The 11,472-nt window shown below is 38.0% G+C and overlaps 2 non-coding genes across 2 annotated transcripts; both read right to left on the reverse strand.

Moving 5' to 3' along the window:
* Window positions 1-6,629: 6,629 nt before the first annotated feature.
* Window positions 6,630-6,702, reverse strand: TRNAF-GAA (transfer RNA phenylalanine (anticodon GAA)). Its single transcript has one exon. It is a non-coding gene; the product is annotated as a tRNA-Phe (tRNA).
* Window positions 6,703-10,120: 3,418 nt separating this feature from the next.
* On the reverse strand, window positions 10,121-10,193 carry TRNAF-GAA (transfer RNA phenylalanine (anticodon GAA)). The gene has a single exon. It is a non-coding gene; the product is annotated as a tRNA-Phe (tRNA).
* Between the last annotated feature and the right edge of the window lie 1,279 nt (window positions 10,194-11,472).

Genomic DNA, 11,472 nt, shown 5'->3' on the forward strand with positions numbered 1-11,472 from the left:
TGGAATGTGATGCAGACAAGAGTTTACTTTACAAAAAAGGACGAAATGGAAAACATTCATAGTCAAACCGGAAGGCAAGATAGGTGGAAGAAAGTTTAAAAGGAGGACAGAAAGCAAAGTCTATGTTGAATTGATCATTTTGTAGATCAGTTGACAAAAATGTTAATAGAGAAAAAGTACTACAGCTGATTCCAAGACCTGTTTTGTTAGAAGCAAGGAACCTCTCAACTGTGCCGAAACCCGGGATTGAACCAGGGACCTTTAGATCTTCAGTCTAACGCTCTCCCAACTGAGCTATTTCAGCCTTCTGATAGCTGGGGTCTTCATACTTTAATTTGAACCATTTAACAAAATAGATGCAGGACCTGTATTTTTAACCTCATATGGTAGAGATATGTTTTAAGGAGTCCTGTATCATTCCCCAGTTAACTGGTGCAATGGGTAAATAGCATTTTTGGGATCCAGGTTAGGTAGTTGTTTTTTTAACTCTGAATGGACTAGCACTATATTACCCAGATATATTTGGCATGAGTAGGTAAGCAATGTCATCTGACTACTGACATCTGTGTTCAAGGGGAAGTGGAATGTGATGCAGACAAGAGTTTACTTTACAAAAAAGGACGAAATGGAAAACATTCATAGTCAAACCTGAAGGCAAGATAGGTGGAAGAAAGTTTAAAAGGAGGACAGAAAGCAAAGTCTATGTTGAATTGATCATTTTGTAGATCAGTTGATAAAAATGTTGATAGAGAAAAAAGTACTACAGCTGATTCCAAGACCTATTTTGTTAGAAGCAAGGAACCTCTCAACTGTGCCGAAACCCGGGATTGAACCAGGGACCTTTAGATCTTCAGTCTAACGCTCTCCCAACTGAGCTATTTCAGCCTTCTGATAGCTGGGGTCTTCATACTTTAATTTGAACCATTTAACAAAATAGATGCAGGACCTGGATTTTTAACCTCATATGGTAGAGATATGTTTTAAGGAGTCCTGTATCATTCCCAATTAACTGGTGCAATGGGTAAATAGCATTTTTGGGATCCAGGTTAGGTAGTTGTTTTTTTAACTCTGAATGGACTAGTACTATATTACCTAGATATATTTGGCATGAGTAGTTAAGCAATGTCATCTGACTACTGACATCTGTGTTCAAGGGGAAGTGGAATGTGATGCAGACAAGAGTTTACTTTACAAAAAAGGACGAAATGGGAAACATTCATTGTGAAACCTGAAGGCAAGATAGGTGGAAGAAAGTTTAAAAGGAGGACAGAAAGCAAAGTCTATGTTGAATTGATCATTTTGTAGATCAGTTGATAAAAATGTTGATAGAGAAAAAAGTACTACAGCTGATTCCAAGACCTATTTTGTTAGAAGCAAGGAACCTCTCAACTGTGCCGAAACCCGGGATTGAACCAGGGACCTTTAGATCTTCAGTCTTACGCTCTCCCAACTGAGCTATTGCGGCCTGCTTATAGCTGTGGTCTTCATACTTTAATTTGAACCATTTAACAAAATAGATGCAGGACCTGGATTTTTAACCTCATATGGTAGAGATATGTTTTAAGGAGTCCTGTATCATTCCCCAGTTAACTGGTGCAATGGGTAAATAGCATTTTTGGGATCCAGGTTAGGTAGTTGTTTTTTTAACTCTGAATGGACTAGCACTATATTACCTAGATATATTTGGCATGAGTAGGTAAGCAATGTCATCTGACTACTGACATCTGTGTTCAAGGGGAAGTGGAATGTGATGCAGACAAGAGTTTACTTTACAAAAAAGGACGAAATGGGAAACATTCATTGTCAAACCTGAAGGCAAGATAGGTGGAAGAAAGTTTAAAAAGAGGACAGAAAGCAAAGTCTATGTTGAATTGATCATTTTGTAGATCAGTTGATAAAAATGTTGATAGAGAAAAAAGTACTACAGCTTATTCTAAGACCTATTTAGTTAGAAGCAAGGAACCTCTCAACTGTGCCGAAACCCGGGATTGAACCAGGGACCTTTAGATCTTCAGTCTAACACTCTCCCAACTGAGCTATTGCGGCCTGCTTATAGCTGTGGTCTTCATACTTTAATTTAAACCATTTAACAAAATAGATGCAGGACCTGGATTTTTAACCTCATATGGTAGAGATATGTTTTAAGGAGTCCTGTATCATTCCGCAATTAACTGGTACAATGGGTAAATAGCATTTTTTGGATCCAGGTTAGGTAGTTGTTTTTTTTAACTCTGAATGGACTAGCACTATATTACCCAGATATATTTGGCATGAGTAGGTAAGCAAAGTCATCTGACTACTGACATCTGTGTTCAAGGGGAAGTGGAAGGTAATGCAGACAAGAGTTTACTTTACAAAAAATCATGAAATGGGAAATATTCATTGTCAAACCTGAAGGTAAGAGAGGTGGAAGCAAGTTTAGAAGGAGGACATAAAGCAAAGTCTATGTTAAATTGATTGTGTTGTAGATCAGTTGGAAAAAATTTGATGAATAGAGAAAAAGTACTACAGCTGATTCCAAGACCTATTTTGTTAGAAGCAAGGAACCTCTCAACTGTGCCGAAACCCGGGATTGAACCAGGGACCTTTAGATCTTCAGTCTAACGCTCTCCCAACTGAGCTATTTCAGCCTTCTGATAGCTGTGGTCTTCATACTTTAATTTGAACCATTTAACAAAATAGATGCAGGACCTGGATTTCTAACCTCATATGGTAGAGATATGTTTTAAGGAGTCCTGTATCATTCCCCAGTTAACTGGTGCAATGGGTAAATAGCATTTTTGGGATCCAGGTTAGGTAGTTGTTTTTTTAACTCTGATTGGACTAGCACTATATTACCTAGATATATTTGGCATGAGTAGGTAAGCAATGTCATCTGACTACTGACATCTGTGTTCAAGGGGAAGTGGAATGTGATGCAGACAAGAGTTTACTTTACAAAAAAGGACGAAATGGGAAACATTCATTGTCAAACCTGAAGGCAAGATAGGTCGAAGAAAGTTTAAAAAGAGGACAGAAAGCAAAGTCTATGTTGAATTGATCATTTTATAGATCAGTTGATAAAAATGTTGATAGAGAAAAAAGTACTACAGCTTATTCCAAGACCTATTTTGTTAGAAGCAAGGAACCTCTCAACTGTGCCGAAACCCAGGATTGAACCAGGGACCTTTAGATCTTCAGTCTAACGCTCTCCCAACTGAGCTATTTCGGCCTGCCTATAGCTGTGGTCTTCATACTTTAATTTAAACCATTTAACAAAATAGATGCAGGACCTGGATTTTTAACCTCATATGGTAGAGATATGTTTGAAGGAGTCCTGTATCATTCCCCAGTTAACTGGTGCAATGGGTAAATAGCATTTTTGGGATCCAGGTTAGGTAGTTGTTTTTTTAACTCTGAATGGACTAGCACTATATTACCTAGATATATTTGGCGTGAGTAGGTAAGCAATGTCATCTGACTACTGACATCTGTGTTCAAGGGGAAGTGGAATGTGATGCAGACAAGAGTTTACTTCACAAAAAAGGACGAAATGGGAAACATTCATTGTCAAACCTGAAGGCAAGATAGGTGGAAGAAAGTTTAAAAGGAGGACAGAAAGCAAAGTCTATCTTGAATTGATCATTTTGTAGATCAGTTGATAAAAATGTTGATAGAGAAAAAAGTACTACAGCTGATTCCAAGACCTATTTTGTTAGAAGCAAGGAACCTCTCAACTGTGCCGAAACCCGGGATGGAACCAGGGACCTTTAGATCTTCAGTCTAACGCTCTCCCAACTGAGCTATTGCGGCCTGCTTATAGCTGTGGTCTTCATACTTTAATTTAAACCATTTAACAAAATAGATGCAGGACCTGGATTTTTAACCTCATATGGTAGAGATATGTTTTAAGGAGTCCTGTATCATTCCGCAATTAACTGGTGCAATGGGCAAATAGCAGTTTTGGGATCCAGGTTAGGTAGTTGTTTTTTAAACTCTGAATGGACTAGCACTATATTACCCAGATATATTTGGCATGAGTAGGTAAGCAATGTCATCTGACTACTGACATCTGCATTCAAGGGGAGGTGGAAGGTAATGCAGACAAGAGTTTACTTTACAAAAAAGCATGAAATGGGAAATATTCATTGTCAAACCTGAAGGTAAGAGAGGTGGAAGCAAGTTTAGAAGGAGGACATAAAGCAAAGTCTATGTTAAATTGATTGTGTTGTAGATCAGTTGGAAAAAATTTGATGAATAGAGAAAAAGTACTACAGCTGATTCCAAGACCTATTTTGTTAGAAGCAAGGAACCTCTCAACTGTGCCGAAACCCGGGATTGAACCAGGGACCTTTAGATCTTCAGTCTAACGCTCTCCCAACTGAGCTATTTCAGCCTGCTTATAGCTGTGGTCTTCATACTTTAATTTAAACCATTTAACAAAATAGATGCAGGACCTGGATTTTTAACCTCATATGGTAGAGATATGTTTTAAGGAGTCCTGTATCATTCCGCAATTAACTGGTACAATGGGTAAATAGAATTTTTTGGATCCAGGTTAGGTAGTTGTTTTTGTAACTCTGAATGGACTAGCACTATATTACCCAGATATATTTGGCATGAGTAGGTAAGCAATGTCATCTGACTACTGACATCTGTGTTCAAGGGGAAGTGGAAGGTAATGCAGACAAGAGTTTACTTTACAAAAAAGCATGAAATGGGAAATATTCATTGTCAAACCTGAAGGTAAGAGAGGTGAAAGCAAGTTTAGAAGGAGGACATAAAGCAAAGTCAATGTTAAATTGATTGTGTTGTAGATCAGTTGGAAAAAATTTGATGAATAGAGAAAAAGTACTACAGCTGATTCCAAGACCTATTTTGTTAGAAGCAAGGAACGTCTCAACTGTGCCGAAACCCGGGATTGAACCAGGGACCTTTAGATCTTCAGTCTAACGCTCTCCCAACTGAGCTATTTGGGCCTTCTGATAGCTGGGGTCTTCATACTTTAATTTGAACCATTTAACAAAATAGATGCAGGACCTGGATTTTTAACCTCATATGGTAGAGATATGTTTTAAGGAGTCCTGTATCATTCCCCAGTTAACTGGTGCAATGGGTAAATAGCATTTTTGGGATCCAGGTTAGGTAGTTGTTTTTTTAACTCTGAATGGACTAGCACTATATTACCCAGATATATTTGGCATGAGTAGGTAAGCAATGTCATCTGACTACTGACATCTGTGTTCAAGGGGAAGTGGAATGTGATGCAGACAAGAGTTTACTTTACAAAAAAGGACGAAATGGAAAACATTCATAGTCAAACCTGAAGGCAAGATAGGTGGAAGAAAGTTTAAAACGAGGACAGAAAGCAAAGTCTATGTTGAATTGATCATTTTGTAGATCAGTTGATAAAAATGTTAATAGAGAAAAAAGTACTACAGCTGATTCCAAGACCTATTTTGTTAGAAGCAAGGAACCTCTCAACACTGCCGAAACCCAGGATTGAACCAGGGACCTTTAGATCTTCACTCTAACGCTCTCCCAACTGAGCTATTTCGGCCTTCTGATAGCTGGGGTCTTCATACTTTAATTTGAACCATTTAACAAAATAGATGCAGGACCTGGATTTTTAACCTCATATGGTAGAGATATGTTTTAAGGAGTCCTGTATCATTCCCCAGTTAACTGGTGCAATGGGTAAATAGCATTTTTGGGATCCAGGTTAGGTAGTTGTTTTTTTAACTCTGAATGGACTAGTACTATATTACCCAGATATATTTGGCATGAGTAGGTAAGCAATGTCATCTGACTACTGACATCTGTGTTCAAGGGGAAGTGGAATGTGATGCAGACAAGAGTTTACTTTACAAAAAAGGACGAAATGGAAAACATTCATAGTCAAACCTGAAGGCAAGAAAGGTGGAAGAAAGTTTAAAAGGAGGACAGAAAGCAAAGTCTATGTTGAATTTATCATTTTGTAGATCAGTTGATAAAAATGTTGATAGAGAAAAAAGTACTACAGCTGATTCCAAGACCTATTTTGTTAGAAGCAAGGAACCTCTCAACTGTGCCGAAACCCAGGATTGAACCAGGGACCTTTAGATCTTCAGTCTAACGCTCTCCCAACTTAGCTATTTCAGCCTGCTTATAGCTGTGGTCTTCATACTTTAATTTAAACCATTTAACAAAATAGATGCAGGACCTGGATTTTTAACCTCATATGGTGAGATATGTTTTAAGGAGTCCTGTATCATTCCGCAATTAACTGGTGCAATGGGTAAATAGCATTTTTGGGATCCAGGTTAGGTAGTTGTTTTTTTAACTCTGAATGGACTAGCACTATATTACCCAGATATATTTGGCATGAGTAGGTAAGCAATGTCATCTGACTACTGACATCTGTGTTCAAGGGGAAGTGGAAGGTAATGCAGACAAGAGTTTACTTTACAAAAAAGCATGAAATGGGAAATATTCATTGTCAAACCTGAAGGTAAGAGAGGTGGAAGCAAGTTTAGAAGGAGGATATAAAGCAAAGTCCATGTTAAATTGATTGTGTTGTAGATCAGTTGGAAAAAATTTGATGAATAGAGAAAAAGTACTACAGCTGATTCCGAGACCTATTTTGTTAGAAGCAAGGAACCTCTCAAATGTGCCGAAACCCGGGATTGAACCAGGGACCTTTAGATCTTCAGTCTAACGCTCTCCCAACTGAGCTATTTCGGCCTTCTGATAGCTGTGGTCTTCATACTTTAATTTGAACCATTTAACAAAATAGATGCAGGACCTGGATTTTTAACCTCATATGGTAGAGATATGTTTTAAGGAGTCCTGTATCATTCCCCAGTTAACTGGTGCAATGGGTAAATAGCATTTTTGGGATCCAGGTTAGGTAGTTGTTTTTTTAACTCTGAATGGACTAGCACTATATTACCTAGATATATTTGGCATGAGTAGGTACGCAATGTCATCTGACTACTGACATCTGTGTTCAAGGGGAAGTAGAATGTGATGCAGACAAGAGTTTACTTTACAAAAAAGGACGAAGTGGGAAACATTCATTGTCAAACCTGAAGGCAAGATAGGTGGAAGAAAGTTTAAAAGGAGGACAGAAAGCAAAGTCTATGTTGAATTGATCATTTTGTAGATCAGGTGATAAAAATGTTGATAGAGAAAAAAGTACTACAGCTGATTCCAAGACCTATTTTGCTAGAAGCAAGGAACCTCTCAACTGTGCCGAAACCCGGGATGGAACCAGAGACCTTTAGATCTTCAGTCTAACGCTCTCCCAACTGAGCTATTGTGGCCTGCTTATAGATGTGGTCTTCATACTTTAATTTAAACCATTTAACAAAATAGATGCAGGACCTGGATTTTTAACCTCATATGGTAGAGATATGTTTTAAGGAGTCCTGTATCATTCCGCAATTAACTGGTGCAATGGGCAAATAGCAGTTTTGGGATCTAGGTTAGGTAGTTGTTTTTTTAACTCTGAATGGACTAGCACTATATTACCCAGATATATTTGGCATGAGTAGGTAAGCAATGTCATCTGACTACTGACATCTGTTTTCAAGGGGAGGTGGAAGGTAATGCAGACAAGAGTTTACTTTACAAAAAAGCATGAAATGGGAAATATTCATTGTCAAACCTGAAGGTAAGAGAGGTGGAAGCATGTTTAGAAGGAGGACATAAAACAAAGTCTATGTTAAATTGATTGTGTTGTAGATCAGTTGGAAAAAATGTGATGAATAGAGAAAAAGTACTACAGCTGATTCCAAGACCTATTTTGTTAGAAGCAAGGAACCTCTCAACTGTGCCGAAACCCGGGATTGAACCAGGGACCTTTAGATCTTCAGTCTAACACTCTCCCAACTGAGCTATTTCAGCCTGCTTATAGCTGTGGTCTTCATACTTTAATTTAAACCATTTAACAAAATAGATGCAGGACCTGGATTTTTAACCTCATATGGTAGAGATATGTTTTAAGGAGTCCTGTATCATTCCGCAATTAACTGGTACAATGGGTAAATAGCATTTTTTGGATCCAGGTTAGGTAGTTGTTTTTGTAACTCTGAATGGACTAGCACTATATTACCCAGATATATTTGGCATGAGTAGGTAAGCAATGTCATCTGACTACTGACATCTGTGTTCAAGGGGAAGTGGAAGGTAATGCAGACAAGAGTTTACTTTACAAAAAAGCATGAAATGGGAAATATTCATTGTCAAACCTGAAGGTAAGAGAGGTGAAAGCAAGTTTAGAAGGAGGACATAAAGCAAAGTCAATGTTAAATTGATTGTGTTGTAGATCAGTTGGAAAAAATTTGATGAATAGAGAAAAAGTACTACAGCTGATTCCAAGACCTATTTTGTTAGAAGCAAGGAACGTCTCAACTGTGCCGAAACCCGGGATTGAACCAGGGACCTTTAGATCTTCAGTCTAACGCTCTCCCAACTGAGCTATTTGGGCCTTCTGATAGCTGGGGTCTTCATACTTTAATTTGAACCATTTAACAAAATAGATGCAGGACCTGGATTTTTAACCTCATATGGTAGAGATATGTTTTAAGGAGTCCTGTATCATTCCCCAGTTAACTGGTGCAATGGGTAAATAGCATTTTTGGGATCCAGGTTAGGTAGTTGTTTTTTTAACTCTGAATGGACTAGCACTATATTACCCAGATATATTTGGCATGAGTAGGTAAGCAATGTCATCTGACTACTGACATCTGTGTTCAAGGGGAAGTGGAATGTGATGCAGACAAGAGTTTACTTTACAAAAAAGGACGAAATGGAAAACATTCATAGTCAAACCTGAAGGCAAGATAGGTGGAAGAAAGTTTAAAAGGAGGACAGAAAGCAAAGTCTATGTTGAATTGATCATTTTGTAGATCAGTTGATAAAAATGTTGATAGATAAAAAAGTACTACAGCTGATTCCAAGACCTATTTTGTTAGAAGCAAGGAACCTCTCAACTGTGCCGAAACCCAGGATTGAACCAGGGACCTTTAGATCTTCAGTCTAACGCTCTCCCAACTTAGCTATTTCAGCCTGCTTATAGCTGTGGTCTTCATACTTTAATTTGAACCATTTAACAAAATAGATGCAGGACCTGGATTTTTAACCTCATATGGTAGAGATATGTTTTAAGGAGTCCTGTATCATTCCCCAGTTAACTGGTGCAATGGGTAAATAGCATTTTTGGGATCCAGGTTAGGTAGTTGTTTTTTTAACTCTGAATGGACTAGCACTATATTACCCAGATATATTTGGCATGAGTAGGTAAGCAATGTCATCTGACTACTGACATCTGTGTTCAAGGGGAAGTGGAATGTGATGCAGACAAGAGTTTACTTTACAAAAAAGGACGAAATGGAAAACATTCATAGTCAAACCTGAAGGCAAGATAGGTGGAAGAAAGTTTAAAAGGAGGACAGAAAGCAAAGTCTATGTTGAATTTATCATTTTGTAGATCAGTTGATAAAAATGTTGATAGAGAAAAAAGTACTACAGCTGATTCCAAGACCTATTTTGTTAGAAGCAAGGAACCTCTCAACTGTGCCGAAACCCAGGATTGAACCAGGGACCTTTAGATCTTCAGTCTAACGCTCTCCCAACTTAGCTATTTCAGCCTGCTTATAGCTGTGGTCTTCATACTTTAATTTAAACCATTTAACAAAATAGATGCAGGACCTGGATTTTTAACCTCATATGGTGAGATATGTTTTAAGGAGTCCTGTATCATTCCGCAATTAACTGGTGCAATGGGTAAATAGCATTTTTGGGATCCAGGTTAGGTAGTTGTTTTTTTAACTCTGAATGGACTAGCACTATATTACCCAGATATATTTGGCATGAGTAGGTAAGCAATGTCATCTGACTACTGACATCTGTGTTCAAGGGGAAGTGGAAGGTAATGCAGACAAGAGTTTACTTTACAAAAAAGCATGAAATGGGAAATATTCATTGTCAAACCTGAAGGTAAGAGAGGTGGAAGCAAGTTTAGAAGGAGGATATAAAGCAAAGTCCATGTTAAATTGATTGTGTTGTAGATCAGTTGGAAAAAATTTGATGAATAGAGAAAAAGTACTACAGCTGATTCCAAGACCTATTTTGTTAGAAGCAAGGAACCTCTCAAATGTGCCGAAACCCGGGATTGAACCAGGGACCTTTAGATCTTCAGTCTAACGCTCTCCCAACTGAGCTATTTCGGCCTTCTGATAGCTGTGGTCTTCATACTTTAATTTGAACCATTTATCAAAATAGATGCAGGACCTGGATTTTTAACCTCATATGGTAGAGATATGTTTTAAGGAGTCCTGTATCATTCCCCAGTTAACTGGTGCAATGGGTAAATAGCATTTTTGGGATCCAGGTTAGGTAGATGTTTTTTTAACTCTGAATGGACTAGCACTATATTACCTAGATATATTTGGCATGAGTAGGTAAGCAATGTCATCTGACTACTGACATCTGTGTTCAAGGGGAAGTAGAATGTGATGCAGACAAGAGTTTACTTTACAAAAAAGGACGAAGTGGGAAACATTCATTGTCAAACCTGAAGGCAAGATAGGTGGAAGAAAGTTTAAAAGGAGGACAGAAAGCAAAGTCTATGTTGAATTGATCATTTTGTAGATCAGGTGATAAAAATGTTGATAGAGAAAAAAGTACTACAGCTGATTCCAAGACCTATTTTGTTAGAAGCAAGGAACCTCTCAACTGTGCCGAAACCCGGGATGGAACCAGGGACCTTTAGATCTTCAGTCTAACACTCTCCCAACTGAGCTATTTCGGCCTTTTGATAGCTGGGGTCTTCATACTTTAATTTGAACCATTTAACAAAATAGATGCAGGACCTGGATTTTTAACCTCATATGGTAGAGATATGTTTTAAGGAGTCCTGTATCATTCCGCAATTAACTGGTGCAATGGGCAAATAGCAGTTTGGGATCTAGGTTAGGTAGTTGTTTTTTTAACTCTGAATGGACTAGCACTATATTACCCAGATATATTTGGCATGAGTAGGTAAGCAATGTCATCTGACTACTGACATCTGTTTTCAAGGGGAGGTGGAAGGTAATGCAGACAAGAGTTTACTTTACAAAAAAGCATGAAATGGGAAATATTCATTGTCAAACCTGAAGGTAAGAAAGGTGGAAGCATGTTTAGAAGGAGGACATAAAACAAAGTCTATGTTAAATTGATTGTGTTGTAGATCAGTTGGAAAAAATGTGATGAATAGAGAAAAAGTACTACAGCTGATTCCAAGACCTATTTTGTTAGAAGCAAGGAACCTCTCAACTGTGCCGAAACCCGGGATTGAACCAGGGACCTTTAGATCTTCAGTCTAACACTCTCCCAACTGAGCTATTTCAGCCTGCTTATAGCTGTGGTCTTCATACTTTAATTTAAACCATTTAACAAAATAGATGCAGGACCTGGATTTTTAACCTCATATGGTAGAGATATGTTTTAAGGAGTCCTGTATCATTC

Source organism: Lissotriton vulgaris, chromosome 8 (genome assembly GCF_964263255.1).
Source record: "Lissotriton vulgaris chromosome 8, aLisVul1.2, whole genome shotgun sequence".
NCBI classification, from domain to species: domain Eukaryota; kingdom Metazoa; phylum Chordata; class Amphibia; order Caudata; family Salamandridae; genus Lissotriton; species Lissotriton vulgaris.